The 17,096-nt window shown below is 38.4% G+C and overlaps 1 non-coding gene across 1 annotated transcript; it reads left to right on the top strand.

The window, feature by feature from the left end:
- The first annotated feature begins 10,729 nt into the window (after positions 1-10,729).
- Positions 10,730-10,836, top strand: LOC148213143 (small nucleolar RNA R71). Its single transcript, XR_015793076.1, has one exon. It is a non-coding gene; the product is annotated as a small nucleolar RNA R71 (small nucleolar RNA).
- Positions 10,837-17,096: the final 6,260 nt, after the last annotated feature.

Below are 17,096 nucleotides of genomic sequence, written 5' to 3'. Positions count from 1 at the left end.
GCAAAATTCATATATGATGGTTTGTGGTTGGTTTATATTGTATTTATGACATTTTAGGACCATTTGGGAGTGCAAATTAATCAAAAGAAGCAAAAAGACGGAAAAACATGATGGGAGGCGCCAGACGCCTGGGAAGGCTGCAGAAAACTGTTTTTCTTCCAACTTTGCCCTTAATGAAACGCGTATTCCAATACGTTTTGGTGGTTCCAACCGATTCATACGTGTAGAAGAAGTGTTCCACTATCAGTTTGAGCACGATTTAGTCAGTCAAAGGAGTTGGAAATGGGTGATTCACCATCGTTTTAGGACCTACCTAACCAATTCTGCACAGCTATAAATTCCAGCAGCTTCTCCACCAAATGGATCAAGCCTTGCTTCCTTCTCTTGATCATTTTTAGTGTTTCTTTGTTGCTTCCTAAGTACTTTTGAATTGCTTTCATTAGTTGCTTTTAGTTTTTAAATCCCGAGCACTTTACATTCCTTTATTGAGCTTTGTTTTGTTTCCGTTTGTACTTAGTTATTTTCTACTTATTCATATATATAAAAATCCAGCACTTTGCTTATCTTCCCTTTGCCTTTACTTTATTTTTAGTTAAGAGAGTTGTGTTTTTGGAGGAAAGAGCACGTGACACTCCCCCTTGCTTGACAGAAAAGGGCGAAGCTCTCAATCCCGAGAAAAACTCTCCGTTAGTTAACTTTTGTTTTTCACACATGCATTCCAATTTCAACCATTTTACTTGCTATATTTTCTTCAATATGTCTTTCTAAATTCCCGTCTCTAGCTCGGTTATGGATAGTTAGCCTTTTATTTCTAAAAAGGGTTGCTAAGAAGTAGTGTTTTTGCTTTCCACTCATTGCTCAACATGTTTTCCCAAAAAGTTAGGATTTAGAGAAGGCCACTGTAAGTCTTAACAAGTCAATACTGAAAAGGTTGCTTATTTGCATTGTTGAGTGGTTAAACCGAGGAGAGGAGCGCCTTAGACATAAGGATTCCGGTTAAGTAGCCTAGACATAGGACCTTAACCCAAGGTTGCGACTATTTCCATCCTAAAACTAAGATATCTCTCATAATAGACATATTAGGGAATGTCTTAGGACTTTGAACTTGCTTAGACATAAGTCAAGTGAAAAGCGTAGTCGTTGATTCCTAAAGTAAAATGCATATCGTCCTTAGCGTATCCTTGATTCTTTGTTGGCTAACTTGAAGTAATTCGGGCTAGGTTTTACCATTATAAGACCAAATCCCAAATCCAAAACCATTATTTGTGACCACTTCCCATTTTACAAGAATCACTCATTTCAACGTTCACTATTCATTAAAACTTCAGAGTTTGGAAATTATTTAGAAGTCCTTGAGGATCGATACTTGGATACTCCATCCATTTTATATTACTCTGACAGGTGTGCGCTTGCATCTATAGAATTGTTACCACGCTTAGTGCGTGCGTTCAGCATAACACCAGTCAGGGAGCTGGGAACATAACTTCACGAGATGAAATTCACTCCTCCCGACTTTTTGGGAGTAGATGAGTGTTCTCTTAAATGCTGACTCCGAGACTTGAACAGGGGGCCCCACCCTCTCACTGGCCCGAGAGGGACTTCCGATTATTGGTCGAACCATAATCGGGTTGTTCATTAGAGGATCAGCGATACTTAAGGTAAAAGATATAACAGAGGGGTAAAACGAGAATTTGACCCATTTGTGGTTACGAACACTCGTGAAGGATTGACTTGTCATTAATGGTCGATATCTGTGGATATAGAAATATTCTATAGTGAGAAGAGTTCTCGGGTTTCTACTGGAGTAACAATAGTTAACGTATGTTGATTAAGGTGGTTAATGAGTTTAACCGATTAATCTTGTAACGTTGAAGCTTCTGATCTATAGGTCCATTAGGCCCCCTTGCTAACTCGTAAAGGGTAATTAAGAACATTAAGTCTTGGAAGGAATTTGAATTGTTCAAATTTAATTAAAGAGAATTTGAGTTAATTGTGTATGACATAATTTAATGTAATGTATGATGATATATTATAAAACTATATACTACGAGAGAATAATATGAATTGGATTCATATTAAAATTATAGGTTAAAGTTTGATGTGAATTAGATTTGTATCAAATACAATAGGTTAAGGTTTAATGTGAATTAGATTCATATTAAATACCATAGGTCATGAGGGATAGGTATATTTGAATATGCTTCAAATATTAATTTAATTAAATTTGATTTAATTAAATTATGCTTATTTAATTAATTAATTAAATCAGATTTAATTAATTGTTAATTAAATTAAAACTTATTTTAATTTAATTAATTTATTAAAATAAATAAATAAATAAATATATATATATATATATATATTTTGTTAATTATGGTATTAACCATAATTAACAACCACCACTTCCGAGCAAAATTGTTGGGAAATGGTGAGGTGGAGAGTGAGAGGTTACTCCCACTCTCTCTCGTCCATCATGCCTTCAAAACACAGAGATTTCTCTGTGTTTTGGTTCAAGGTTTTGCTGAAGAACTAAAAGGCTCTCTCTCTCTCACAATTAAGTATTCCCATTTTGCTTTCCTTCTAAAGAACCAAGATCCCACAAATCTCGTTCCTATTCATAGAGTAATAGTGAGGTAACTACATGGTAGTGTCCAACACTTGGTTCGTGTGCATGGGAACATTCGTTCGTGTCAAGCAAAAACCGGATTCGAGGAAGAAGATCTGGTCAACGGTCTACAAACGTAAGCTATTTTCTTCTTCCCCTGAGGCTTAACCTCTTCTTTAATAGAAATGTTCTGTTTTTAGAAAATCGGTAACGTTTATTATTTAATTCGAGTATAATCACAAGCGGTAAACCGCTTCTGCTTGGGTTTTTATCCCTTCATCATTGACTTGGGCTCACAATTTTGGCTTTATGTAAACATGTTGGAAATAACTCCCTTGCCCTTCATTAAGTGAAACGCACGTTTTGGAGGTTTGACCATGCCAAAAAGCGCCTGACGCTTTTCAGGCCAAACAGAATTCTCTGATTTTCTTCTAACTTTGACCGCATTTTTCTCACATTTTTCCTAAAGTACCATATATTGCAAATTATCCAGAAATGTTTCATGCATGTTCTACTTTAAGAATATGTAAACCTTTTTAACCAATAATGATGGGAAATGACTTATTTTTATTGTCAAATAGGCCTACCGACGCACATTTCTGTAGTAAAAAGTCAACCCTAACACACCCTAAAACTTAGCCATTTGCTTGTCCTCAAGCAAAAACAACAGCAACAAATCCAACACAATCAGTATAACGCCGCAGGATTTTCAACATTTCGAAACGGGGACTGTTACTAAGACTACCTAAAAATTCCACTTAAGCAAGAGAATTAACTTCAACAACCAAGACTAAACAATAAAACCACCATGCTTCCTCTACGCTACTTCGATTTCAACACTCACGAGAGCTTGAACAAACAAAAAAAACAACACTAAAGATTTAACCAAAACTCAAATCATTTACAGATAATCCATTTAATACCAAGTTCACCTTATCCAAAATTCTCAAAGAAACCTTAACCATTAATCATCCACTAAACAAATATTAACATCTCAAATGGCAACAAGGCAAAAGCTAATTTAATTTCAATATGAACCGAATGTATTAATAGTTATTCTTAACAGATTACAACCACACAGTTCAACAAAGCTAAACAAAACTAATGACCTCAAAGAGTAATGAACTGACAATCTTAAGACATCTTTTAAACAAGAAACTAAACAGAACAACCTACTAATAACTCAACTACAAGATGTAATAACTGCAACTATTCTAACTAAATGAAATTAAATGAAAGTAGCGCTGCTAATGGTCTTTCCGATCAAGTCTCCTCTTTGCCATCACCATTCCCGAGAGTGACCCCGTTACCTACAAAATCTGGATAGAAAAAGAGGAGTGAGTACAACCACGGTACCCAGTAAGCAGTACATACCTGAAGGGTCACTCACAAAAAACAACAAACATCATGCTTATCATTAATGTCATGCTTTAGATAATAAAAATATATACATATCTAAACATGCAACCTACATGCGAAACTCATCCTCGCACCTCAACTCACTAGTTTGCTTTCCTATTTCTCAAATGCTTACTCTTTCGAGTCGTAGCGACCCTTGACTACGCATAGCCAAGACATTGACACTTCTCTAAACTCACTAGTTCTCTTTCTTGTTCCTTCAAGACCTACTCCTTTGAGTCGTATCAACCCCTGAACATGCATAGCCAAGGCATCGACAATTTTGTAAACTGAGTAGTTCTCTTTTCTTTACCTCCAAAACTTACTCTTTCGACTCGTACTGACCCCTGACCACGCATAGCCAAGGCATCGACACTTTCTACAGTGCTTGGCGTTCGACTCTTGACCACGCATAGCCAAGGCCGCGAACTGTTGCATTGGCCCCTAACCACGCATAGCTAAGGCATCGATGACTTTGCAACATATTGACCCTTGTCCTTTCTTCTAAAGACCTCAATACTTGCCTTCTACTAAGACTTACTGCGCCGATCCCTAACCACGTATAGCTAAGGCATTGACACTCATCTTTATTCAGAATTGGCGTTTTGACCTCCGACCTTTGTACCCGGAGCCTCGATACCCAACTAGTGACGTATCAGCCCTCTGGCCCTGATACTCACCCATTCACTTCATAACAGAACTTATGCTCTCACCATAGTCTACATGCTACTCAGCCATGACCCATGCATCAATCATCTCATAACAGTCTGCAATATACAGAAAACATACATAAATACCAATCAATTTAAACTAGCCCAACATGATCCAACAACTACAATTATGTATAGTTCACAAAAGAGGTACAACCAACAACTTAATCAATATATATTCAACAGATACCCAGCATACTTCAACACAACAAGTTTCTCACAAATATTCAGTATGCTTCCGAAATAACAAAATATAGTACGAGAACAACAAACACAATTTGCATCACGTAACCCAATAAGAACAAAACAACAAATTCAACATAGTCATCCAACATTACATGTTTACAATTTATTCACACAATCACATGTATTGATAGGATATATCAACAATTATATTAGCAATGGCGTTTACTAAATGATAACAACCATAAGCAATCATTCAAATATCACACATAGGCACACAAGCAAACAACTAATTCATATAAGCATACAACAACCAATCCCCTCAAGTAAGAAACTACTTGCAAACAAAGTCCTACCGCGCTACTAAGTTCGCCGAAGGGTTCCTAATTCCAAAAATAACCAAACTTAGGTTAGAAACCAGCTCAAAAATACCTTAATCGAATTGAAACTAATTTTAGGTGAGTCGTTACCTACTAACTCACATAAAACCTCTTGGGTTAAGAGTGGGTTAATGCCGAGGAGGTTCGGGTTCCCAAATCCGAGTTCGAATGGCCTTAGGCTTACTGGTCCAATGTCTAAAAGCGATGAGTAATGCTAGTTTGAGTCCTAAAAGACGTGGGTCAAAGCCGAATCAACACCGAAGGGGGTGGGTTTCGCAAATCGGCTTTGAATGGATGTGAATATGTGCCGAACGTCGCTAGAAGGCCGAAAAATGTCGCGAAACCCACTGGGATTCATGGAACAGAGTTGTTCGAGGTCCTCATAGCTGGAGAACATCGCCAAAATGCCAGACCTGGTGTAGAAACATGAAGGAGCCACCGCCTCTGTTACGCCACCGTGGAGGAAGGAGGAACGCCCTGAATCGTCGTTGGTTGCAGGTCTAACCGCTGTGCCTCTACGGGTTCATTACATCTGAAGCAGAACTTGTCAGATATGCTCGCAACTTGCTGGAGAACAAGTCGTCGTTGTAGAAAACGGCCACTGCACGCTAGAATTTGAAGAACACGTTGCTGGTTCTCGAGTTGCACCACTGTCGGCTACCGCTGGAATGAAACGTTGCTTCTGCTCACGTCTTGTGCTATCGTCGGACGTCTGAGGTCGTCGGAAGTGGGTTGAGAGCCGCCGGAAAACAGGCGGGGAGGAAGTGGTGTTGGGCGGTTAGAGGGAGAAGGGAGGACTAGGGTTTCTTTTTTTTTTTTTCCTTTTGTTTTGTTTTTCTTTTTACCAAATAAAATAACCCAAAATAAAATTACAAAATAATTGGTTTAAGGCTCTAAAAAATAAAGGGGATTTTCTTAATCCATTTCCAAAAATAAAAACTCATTTTAAAAAGGTATGAGAAATTTATCTAATAGATTAACTTAATTTTAAAACCAAGAATACAATCTAGAAGGGAAAATTAAATTTCCAAAACTTTGAATTAAGATTTAAATAAAAGTCTCTTTCAAATTTTGAAAACACAGTTCATTTTAATTTAACGAAATTAAACTTTAAGTTCTAATTTACCCAAAATTATAACTCTGAAATTAGAAAATCCAACAATTTAATTTATCCAAAATGCAGAAGTCCAATGCCACAATCTAAATCTTAAAATAAAATAACCAGGGAACGCGAGGCTTTACAATCAACATGCTAGAAAGATGAATGAACAACAATCCAAAGATTCTAAGTAAATGAATCATATTCGTCTCAGGAAGGACTCCACAAGCTAAACATTCTAACTTTAATCTCAAGCCAATATACCATAAACCATTCTTTGTTTTGAAAAAACAAAAAATTCTAAATCCTCTTCTTTTATACAAAAGTGTAGGGACTTTCTCTAGCTTTAAAAAGATTAGAGACTCGTGAAAGCGCACACGGTGACAAGTAATACTTGAGAGTAATCCAAGGTCGAATCCTTACGGACTTGTCGCTTTCAAAACAGTTTTTAAGAAGTGAATGATTCAAATATGCAATTGTGGTTTATGGAGAAAATGGCAGTAAGAAATGTTGTTTGGCATTTCAAATGTCAAGCAATTTTATAAAACTTAACCTCTTTGCTTCCTACCTTAGTTTCGATGTAAAATATGGAAGATACACACTTTTCGGAAAATGCACCAAGCGCAATTCTAGCTTTTCTTGGGACATTGAGTTCTACTCTTTCTGTACCGCTTTTGGTTGTTGTAGAGGCTAGGCTAACCTACAATCATATTTCTATGTGTGATTATAATCGTAGAGAATATTTATCAACTCATTTGCATTATGGGTCAGAGGGCCTATGTCTAGGACTGTATTTCATGATCTTATGTCTAAGTCACATCCCATATTGGTTTCCTATTATTTTACCTAACCCACCATTCTCAGAGTTGGGCTTTAGTATATAAATCAAAATCCCACCGGCCAATGGAAAAAAGGCGTAAAGAGAAGTTTTTAGAAACCAACCCAAAAAAGTGTCAAGCGTAATTTGGACAAAATCCCGAGCGTGTTGAAAATCAAATCATTTTGACTAAGGCATTCCACAAAAAGGTTGATAACTAATCTAGTGCATAATTAAAGGAAGGAAAACACACGAAAACATAAAGGAAGTAAGTTCCATTGAGTTAAAACAAATAACTAAGTCGTGCAAGAAGTTCTACCTTGACCCTCTTCTCTTTTGAGCGTGAGAAGAGTGTATACTCACTAAAGAACTTAAGAAGAACAAAATAAATGAAGAACAAAATGTAGAACTTTGAATTAAAAGTAATACGATAAGCAAAAGTATGAAAGTACAAGGAAATAACAACTAAAATTGAAATCTAAAGCATAATAACGAGTTCTACAACTAAGAAGGAATGAAATGAAGCTGAAAACGAGTTTGGAAAGGATGATTTGAAGCTGAATGAGAGGCTCCCTTTTATAGGCCCTTGAGTTGGTTGAACTCCCCATCTTTTTAGGTAGAAATGGGATGAGATTCACCTAACAACCTCTTTTTGACTTTAACTCACGGTTGTAGCTTGATTCAAACATGTTGGAAATGTCTCCGTTGCCCTTCATTATACAAAACGCAGGTTTTGGCAAAGTTGAAAAAAATGCTCCCAAATTGTGCTCGGTGCAATTTCTTGCAATTTATCCAGAAATGTTCTATGGATGTTCTGCTTTAAGATGTAATCCTTTTTGGCAAATAATGATGGGAAAGAGTTTAAAATCGTGGTCAAACAGGCCTACCGATACATATTTCTGCAGTAAAAAGTCAACCCTTACACAACCTCAAACTTAGCCATTTACTCGTCCTTAAGCAAAAACAACTACAACAAATCTAAAACAATCAACAGGTTAGAAAGATAAATGAGCAACAATTCAAATATTCTAAGCTAATGAATCATTTTTGTCCCAGGAAAGGCTTCACAAGCTAAACATCCTAACTTTAATCTCAAGCCAATATACCATAAACCATCCTTTGTTTTGAAAATAAAAATGATTCTAAATCCTCATCTTTTCTAAAACACAAAACTTTTTACAAAACCAAGGAATATGCACACTTTCGTTTTGATTCAAAAAGTTCACATCAAGAAGACTAGTCGACCGGCTACTAGCCCTTGAGGTTTTCCACACACTAACAACAGTTTCCAACCACAGCCACTCATAGAAACTCGTTAGGTAGCAACCCGGCATAAAATGGTGTCAACAATGGTTTTCAGTAAGTCACCTTAATATGTAGGCTACTACCCTCAAGATGTTAATGCCACCCATTTAAAGATAAATGAGTGTCTATAATGGGGACTCGCGAAATAGTAAATGCATTTTCTTGCTGCTCATGTTTCTTACCACTCTTGTGTTACTCTCACTTTTATTTTTCTTTTCTTCCCCCACTCTTATTTTCTCTCAAGACTCTTTTTTTTTAACTTGATTTTTCTTCTTTTGAACTCTTTTTCATATTAATTTTTCGAATAAATTTTCATACATAGACTATTTTTACATAAGACTTTTTTTCATTGCTTGCATGTTCTTTCTAACTCTTTTTCGAAACGTAAAAGCATTTTCTTTCTAAAACATAAGGGAAACAGTGTCCTCACTCGAGAAAGAAATTTTGAGAGATGCAAAATTTTGGCACAAAAAGGACAAGCACTTCTGAAGCAGTGAAAAAGCTTAGGTTTCAAAACAAAATGAAGCAGAACATTGTTTTATAACCAAAACAAAAAGTGGAAAATGACTTATGACTTGATCATAAAACTAAGAAATCTAACCTATTCATACCCTTAAATATCCTCATTGACATGATACAAAAACAAAGAACAAAGGAAAGCTTTTCATTAAACAGATGAACATGTTGAGAGTTTAGAAAAGATTCATTGAATAAGCAAAGGGCAAACTAGTAGCTAGAACACGGAAGTATGCAAACGTTGAACTTATATCATATGCAGAAACACAACTCATACTCATTCCTAATAGCACAACATCCCAATAGTAGTGGGACGAGCTTCTCCTATATTTATCTCTTTCAAGACAGAAAGAGGCATAATATTAATGCTTGCTCCTAAGTCACACAATGCACTTCCTAGGTTCTTACCTCCTATTGACCAAGGAATAGTGAAACTACCTGGGTCCTTACATTTAACAGGCAATGGATTCCCTAGAGCATCACTACTACACTTTGTTAAGGCTACCGTCTCATGCTCACCTAACTTCTTACGCCTAGATATGATGTCTTTTAAAAACTTAGTGTAGTTAGGCATTTGTTCTAAAGCATCTATAAGAGGAATATTTATATGCAACTGTTTTAGAATCTCAAAGAACTTCTTAAAATGACTATCATGAGTCTTTTTAACTAGCCTTTGGGGGAAAGGTGGATGAATCTTCATATTACCTACCTGTGGAGTAGTGATGGGCACTACTTACTTACCTTTTTCCGTCTTCTTACCTTTTTCTTCTGAACTTACGGGTTCTGCTTTCTCATCTTGTTGTGGATTGGAGGTGGATGCAAGAACAGGTGTAACTACATCAGTTCCTTTGTCTGGAAGTGAGGGTCCATTATAATTTAATCCGCTTCTTGTGATAATCGCCTTACAGTGCTCCTTTCCCTCACGATCTCGCATCAGGTTTTCTGTGTATCCAGGCAATGTACCTTGGGGTCTAGATTTTTGGTCATTTGCAATCTGCCCTACTTGCATCTCCAAGCTTCTTATCGCAGCATCAGTTCTTGTCATGAACTCTTTCATCATTGCCCCCAAACTTGCATTGCTACCACTTTGCTGAGTACTATTTTGCCCTCTTTGCTGATTGTATTGTTGAGGCTGCGATGCCGGTTGAGTTGGAAAACTAGGAGGAGTGTAGTTTTGCTTGTATTGTTGAGCGGGTGCTTGCGCACTGCTACTAGCTACTCCAGGAAAAGTTTGGATGGTGCCTCCATCCAGGGTTGTCAGTGTTTGAATACGGGTTGAAATTCCACTGGGCACCTTGACCTACATAGAAAATAAATGCCGGATTAGCTGGACTATTCTCATACAAGTGGTTATCACCACAATAGACACAAGATATATCCGAAATTTGTAAAATAGGGGAGAGTTCAGGTATCGCCGAAGTGGCAGTTTTGGTTTCCTTCTCCATTGTCAACTGCTTTAACATCTAGGTCATAGCTGCCATTTGGGCTTGCATTGAAGCTACTGTGTCTAACTCAAAAACTCCGGCTGATACTTGCTTCTTTGGTAATGACCTTCCTATTTCCCCTTGGTCATTAATGTCTGTCATCTTATTCAAGATATCAATGATCTCATTTACCGACTTCTCTAACAATGGGCCATTGGCTGTAGTTTTTAACATCATCCTTGATGAACGATCTAATCGTCTATAGAATTGTTCAATCTGCACACATGCGGGCAATCCATGGTTCAGACATCTTCTAAGTAACTCCTTAAAACGCTCCCAAGCTTCTTGAACTGATTCGTTCTCCTTCTGTCTAAAAGACACAATGATTTCTCGAAGGTCTGCGTTCCCTGGTCAAAGTGTGGTACTTTTCAAAAATTCTCTGTCAGTTCTGCCCATGTGTTGATAGAATTTGGTTCTAACACGTTTAGCCAAGTCCTTGCACCATCCCTGAGAGAAAAAGGAAACATTTTTAATCTTAGTGCATCCTCAGAGACACCAGGAAGTTGAAATGCATTAGCTATTTCAATAAAGGATTTGAGATTGGAGTAAGGATCTTCGTTAGTCAATCCTCCGAACTGGCTCATCGTCTGTAACATCTGAAACATGACTTGCTTGAGCTCGAACTGTGCGGCTTGGGGTAAACGATTATTTATCCTTGAATTTAGGTTATGAAATGCATGAGTGACATAATTTCGCATAGCTACATCTCGATTATCTGCTAGAAGAATCAGATTAGGAATTTCTCTTGCTCGGTTTGCTGCTCCTTCACCTCCCACACCTCCATTCACAGGTGTATTTTGTGGCGGTGGAGGATCTTGTGGATTTCTATTAATCTCTTTGGTCTCTTCTTCAATTTCTACTTCTTTCTCTTTTTTATTTTCATGATCTTTTCTCAACCTCTGCTCACGCCTTATCCTCTTAAGAGTTCTTTAAATTTCTGGATCAAAGGTCAACCAACCAAACCCTGTGCTTATACACAACATCCTTAAATGTTAGATATAACAATTAAGTCCAATGGCAGAGGTATGCAACAATCACACAATGAAACAATTCACTTGAAAAGATTATGATTTGAAAACTTAAGTCCTCGGCAGCTACGCCAAAAACTTGTTGGGACTTTCTCTACCTTTAAAAAGATTAGAGACTCGTGCAAGCGCACACGGTCACAAGTAATACTCGAAAGTAATCCAAAGGTCGAATCCTCAGGGACTTGTTGCTTTTCAAAATCAAGTAATGCAGTGAAACGGTTGAAATATGCAATTGTGATTTAGGAAGAAAATAGTGGTGAAATGTTGTTGTTTGGGGTTTTAACGAACAAGCAATTTAATGAAACTCAACCTCCTTGTCTCCTACCTTGGTTTTGATGCAAAACATGGTAAACACACTATGTTGGGAAAATGCACCAGACGCACTTCTGACTTTTCTTCGGATTTGAGTTCTACTCTTTCACTACCGCTTTTGGTTGCTACAGAGGCTAGGGTAACCTACAATCATATTTCTATGTGTGATTACAATCCTAGAGAATATCTACCAACTCATTTGCATTATGGGTCAGAGGGCCTATGCCTAGGACTATGATTTATGCGCTTATTCCTAAGTCACATCCCATATTGGTTTCCTATTATTTTACCTAACTCACCTTTCCCAAGGTTGGACTTTGGTGTATAAATCAAGTTCCCACTGCCCAAATGGAAAAAAGACATAAAGAGAAGTTTTTAGAAACGAACCCAAAAAAGTGCCAGGCGCAATATGGCCATAATCCTAAGCATGTTGAAAATCAAATCATTTGACTAAGGCATTCCACAAGGAGGTTGATAACTAATTTAGAACATAATTAAATGAAAGTAAATGCACGAAAACATAAACAAAGTATTTTTCATTGAATTTAAATGAATAAATAAGTCGTACAAGGATTATAGCTTGACCCTCTTCTCTCTCGAGTGTGAGGGAAGTTGAAACTCGCTAAAGAACTTTAAAATAACAGAGTGAACAAATAACGGAAGTAAGAACTTGAATTAAAAGCAGTACGAAAGGTAAAAGCGTGAAAAACGAAGAAATGAACAACTAGAACATGAACATAAACCTTAAAAACGTGTTCTACAACTAGAGAGCATCTAAAAGAAGATGAAATGAAGCTTGGAAGGGATGATTTGCTGAGGGATGGATGGCTTCCTTTTATAGCACCGTAGGTTGGTTGAAACTCCCCTCCATTTTAGGTGGAAAAAAGTTGAGATTCACCTAACCACCTCACTTGGACTTGGACTCACGGTTTTTAACATGTGGGAAATGTCCTCCTTGCCCTTCATTAATGAAAACGTGCGTTTTGACAAATTGCCCTCCAAAAATGCGCCGGGCGCAATTCTGTAATCGGTCAATGAGGTCATTTATGGAGTTAACAATGCGAATCACTCCACAAGAGTTATGATCAACACCGCTTGAATGATCATAACATGCAAATTCTAAAGACACAAGAAATTGCACAAGAAATGGGAGATAAAGCTCTCAACCAAGCTGATGAGAAAACTCACTTTTCATTAAACTTCAAATTGTGTTTACAACGAGACATCTCCAGGCTATATATCGCCATCCTAGCAAGCCATATGAAAAGTCTTGAGCAAATGAAAAAACTTGTAACTTACAAGAAATGAAAAGACTTGTCAATGAAATGACGTAACTTACAAGAAATGAAAAAGGCTTGCAAATGAAAAGACATAACTTCAATAACTGGAAAGACAAGCAAATGAAAAGGTTAAGAACATGGAAATCCAACCAAAATAAGTGCAACCCCGTCCATAATGAGGGATGTGAGTGTTTGACTTGGTTTTTGAATTGAATGAGTTGACTTTGACTTGTCTTGATAGATTTGACTTTGACCTTCACCAAGTTGACTTTAACTTACCTTAAAAACACTTAAAAATGTGAATCGTTGAAGTTTGCTAGCTCTTGATCTTGTAATCGGTCAATGAGGCATGACAAAGGGAGCTCTTTGGTTCATATCAGTTTCTATTAATGAAATATGTGTTTTCAGTTTTTGTCATGGGTCGTTGGACTTGTTTGTTTATCTCTGTTATTGGTGACGTTTAAGCTTAGTATTATCGGGAAACTAGAAAATTCTAATTCTTTTATCCCATGGGCCTTCTTTTAAAAAAAAGTTTGGTGAGTGGGATTTTAGTTCAAAACCTAGAGGAAAAATAAAATAAGCCCTAGAAATTTCTCCTTCTCCCCATCACCCAGTCGTACCATGCCTCTACCCGATGACTGGCGACTTCCTTCCACCACGGCGTGTCCCCATCTTCGGTGATAGCAGCAGTCGGTCGCGTTTCAGTTTGTGGCGGCGGCAGGCGCCATTTCTGCTGCGTTTCGCAGCATTTAGTGGTGTCGTTTCAGCGGGACGGTTTCTTAGCAGCTGTGTTCGGCTTTTTGTTGAGGCCGGCGACCTCGAGTATGGATTCCTCAAGGCGCACAGCAACATCGTTTTCGGTTGGTGTGTTTTCCATATTGCAGAAATGCTTACAGCGATTTTTTTGTGGTGTTCGGCACTTACCCATAACCGTTTGAAGCACGATTTACACGACCGACACCCATTCCAGCTTCATCAAAGTTACCCACACCTCAACGAAGTTGATTTTTCGGTAACGGACCTTTCAAAACCCCATTGTAACTTATTTAATGGCTGAAATTTTGTTTTGGCTGCTGCCTTGTTGTCTTTTATTTGCCTAGGTGTTGAATCAACGCGACGTTAGAAGTGTAGCAGTTGGTAAGTAGTACCAAGGGGCGAGTGTGTGCGTTAGTAGGTGCTTTTGACATGGTCTCTTATTGAACTATCTTATTTTTGTGCGTCTCATGTATGTAAAAATTGTTGGTCATGGTTGAGGGCTTGTAGATGCTATTGATGGGTTACGTTTTTTTATGAAAGTTTGTTTTAAGGATAAATGATGTCTATTCTATTTTTTATATTAGGTGTTGGAAAATAATTGTTATGTGATGTTGGGATATTCTTGAAGTGGCTTTTCATGTTGTTATGTGCTGGAAAATTTGTTGTGATATGTTTGAACTGTCATGACGTAGTCCTCCATGATATAAAATGCTGAAACTTATTTTTTAGTTATGTTTGACACTCTCGTTGTGATCGTATATAGTAGAAAGTGTGGGAATAGTTGGACTGGATTAGTTAGGCGTTCTTCTCATAGTTCGAAGTGTAAGAGCATTCTGCATCACGAGAGTTAGTACCATTGTTTTGCATATATGGCGTAGGAAATGTTAGGATCTTGTTGTTGTGACTTGTGACTATGTAACTCATGTTATCTCTTGGCTTGGGCGATTGTGTTGGAGTACTTTTTGTGGAAATGAGTTGAACAAGGTTAAAGTGTGTGCCATTGTGTTTTGTAATGCATTTACTGTCCTGTTGGATGACTTTGACGTGGAAGCATGCTGTGTGGGGATTGGAATAGTATGATAGGATTTTAACAGATGACCGTGACTTGAATGTGGGGTCTGTCGTGTCATGAGAGGTAGATATACGAGTGGACCAGTTTTCGGGAGAGTGGTCGAGGATGTTACGTCACTATTGGGTGTCGAGGCTCCGGGTACAAAAGGTTGGGAGTCGATAGGCCAGTCTGGGTAGAGATGAGTGTTGAGGCTCCGAGTACAAAAGCTCAGGGGTTGGCATGATGAGTCTTTTGATGATGAGTATCGGGTCTTGAAGTGGTGGCGGTCAAGGACCAATACGTTGAGTAGTCGTCGAGGCTTTGGGTACAAAAGGTCGAGGGTCGATTCACAATTCGAGACTTAGGATTAAGGGTCAAAGTCGAACGCCAAGCTTCTGTAAAGAAGTGTAGGGGCCTTGGGTACAAAAGGTCAAGGGTCGATACGAATCGAAGAGTTAGACTTGGAGGACTAACATAACATGATGGGCTAGAATTAGTTTGGGTAAGCTAGAGGTCAACGGGCTCTGCGATCGAAATGCTGTGAGACTTTATGCTTGGAATTAGTGTATGTGTATTGATTTATGTTTTTCCTTATTGATGATGATTACTATTTTGTAGTATTGTGATGTTTATTGCAATGTCGAGCATGTTGTCTGTGTTTAGTTAGTAAGGGCTACTTACGGAGTATTTTATATACTCATCCCCTCTACAATTATTTTTTTCAGGTGCAGGCCGAGTCCTTAGCCATGGTGATTACGAGAAGGAGGCTTGACCGAGGCAGGACTATTTAGGCTGCGTTAATCTTACCTAGGATCACTGATTTGTAGGTTGATTGTTGTGGCCGTAGGGAGTTATTTGTAGTAGTGGATTAGTTATTGTTTTTTTTACGCGTTATATAATTTTGTTTCATTTTCAGTTGAACCCATGTCGTCACTTGTTTGGATTTCCCATTTATCTTTGATTTGTTGGTCAAATAGAAGTTTCTTGTCTTTTTGAATTGATTAGCCCGCTGAGGGCAGACTTTTTACGTATAAGGTTGAATTGATGTATAGGTATCCATGTGGTTTATCTTTTACCTATTGTCTTATGAATTCCTTCTAGGAGAGGGTTGAACTGGGAGTTTGTTAATGTTACCCCGAGAGTGTCGTTCAAATTCGGGCGTGTTACAGTTGGTACCAGAGTCGAATCGTTCCTGTAGACTGACCTGGTAACTAGGGTGTTTAGGAGTAGTGGCTCTGGTCGGCCTCTTTGTCAGGACCAGGTACGCTTTATGGTTGGTTGTTTTGTGAAACTTATAAGTCTACCATGTTTGAATTATTTGTATGTTTATTTTCCATAAGTTGTCATTGTGGCCCTGCTTTGTTTGGCCTAGGGTGCATACTAAGTGGGCTAGTTAGATTGTGCTCGATCCTACGTTTCTGTGGAAGTTTTGATTGTCACCTTCATTTGAGTCTATGCTTAGAGTAAAATGTTAACGATTTGTTGGTGACCTTTGTGCTCTTCCATTCCACACGATGCCTCCCCGATGCAGTATGAGATTGCGTATGAACGTTGATCCAACCCTCAGAGGTGAGAATGCGATGGACCCACCATCACTTCAGCAGGTGTTCAGGCAGGAGTAGTTTCTCCAATTTCTCCAGCAGTGGCTCTAGGGAGAGTAGTACCCCCAGACCCTCCGGCAGTTCTCTAGGTAAAACCTCAGATGGCCTTGCTTGTGGAGGCGTTACAGGCACTGATCACTAACACAACTGGGGTCGGTGTTGCACAACCTTAGCCACCCCGACATCTTCAAGCTCTTCACAGTGAGGCCCAATTCATGAAAGATTTCAAGCGTTACGGGCCCCTACCTTTGACGGAAAAAACGAGAAAGCTATAGCAGCAGAAGAGCGGGTCAGGGAGCTAGAAGCCCTATACGCGTACTTAGGCTGCAACGACCAGTTCAAGGTCAAGGGTGTGGTTTTTATGTTGAGAGGCGAGGCACTGAATTGGTGGGATTCAGTAGCAGCGGCAGAAGACCATGCTAATGTGTCGGTTACTTGAGCGAGATTAAAGGACTTATTGTATGATTACTACTTTCCGGAGACCGTGAAGATGTAAAGGAGGCAGAGTTTCTCCTTCTCACTCAAGACACTATGACGATGGCGCAATATGAAAAGGAAGTTCACAGAACTC

This window comes from Momordica charantia, assembly GCF_013281855.1.
Source record: "Momordica charantia cultivar OHB3-1 chromosome 1 unlocalized genomic scaffold, Mcharantia_2.0 BLBB01000001.1, whole genome shotgun sequence".
Taxonomy (NCBI): Eukaryota; Viridiplantae; Streptophyta; class Magnoliopsida; order Cucurbitales; family Cucurbitaceae; genus Momordica; species Momordica charantia.
This window is presented reverse-complemented; position numbering and strand designations above follow the sequence as displayed.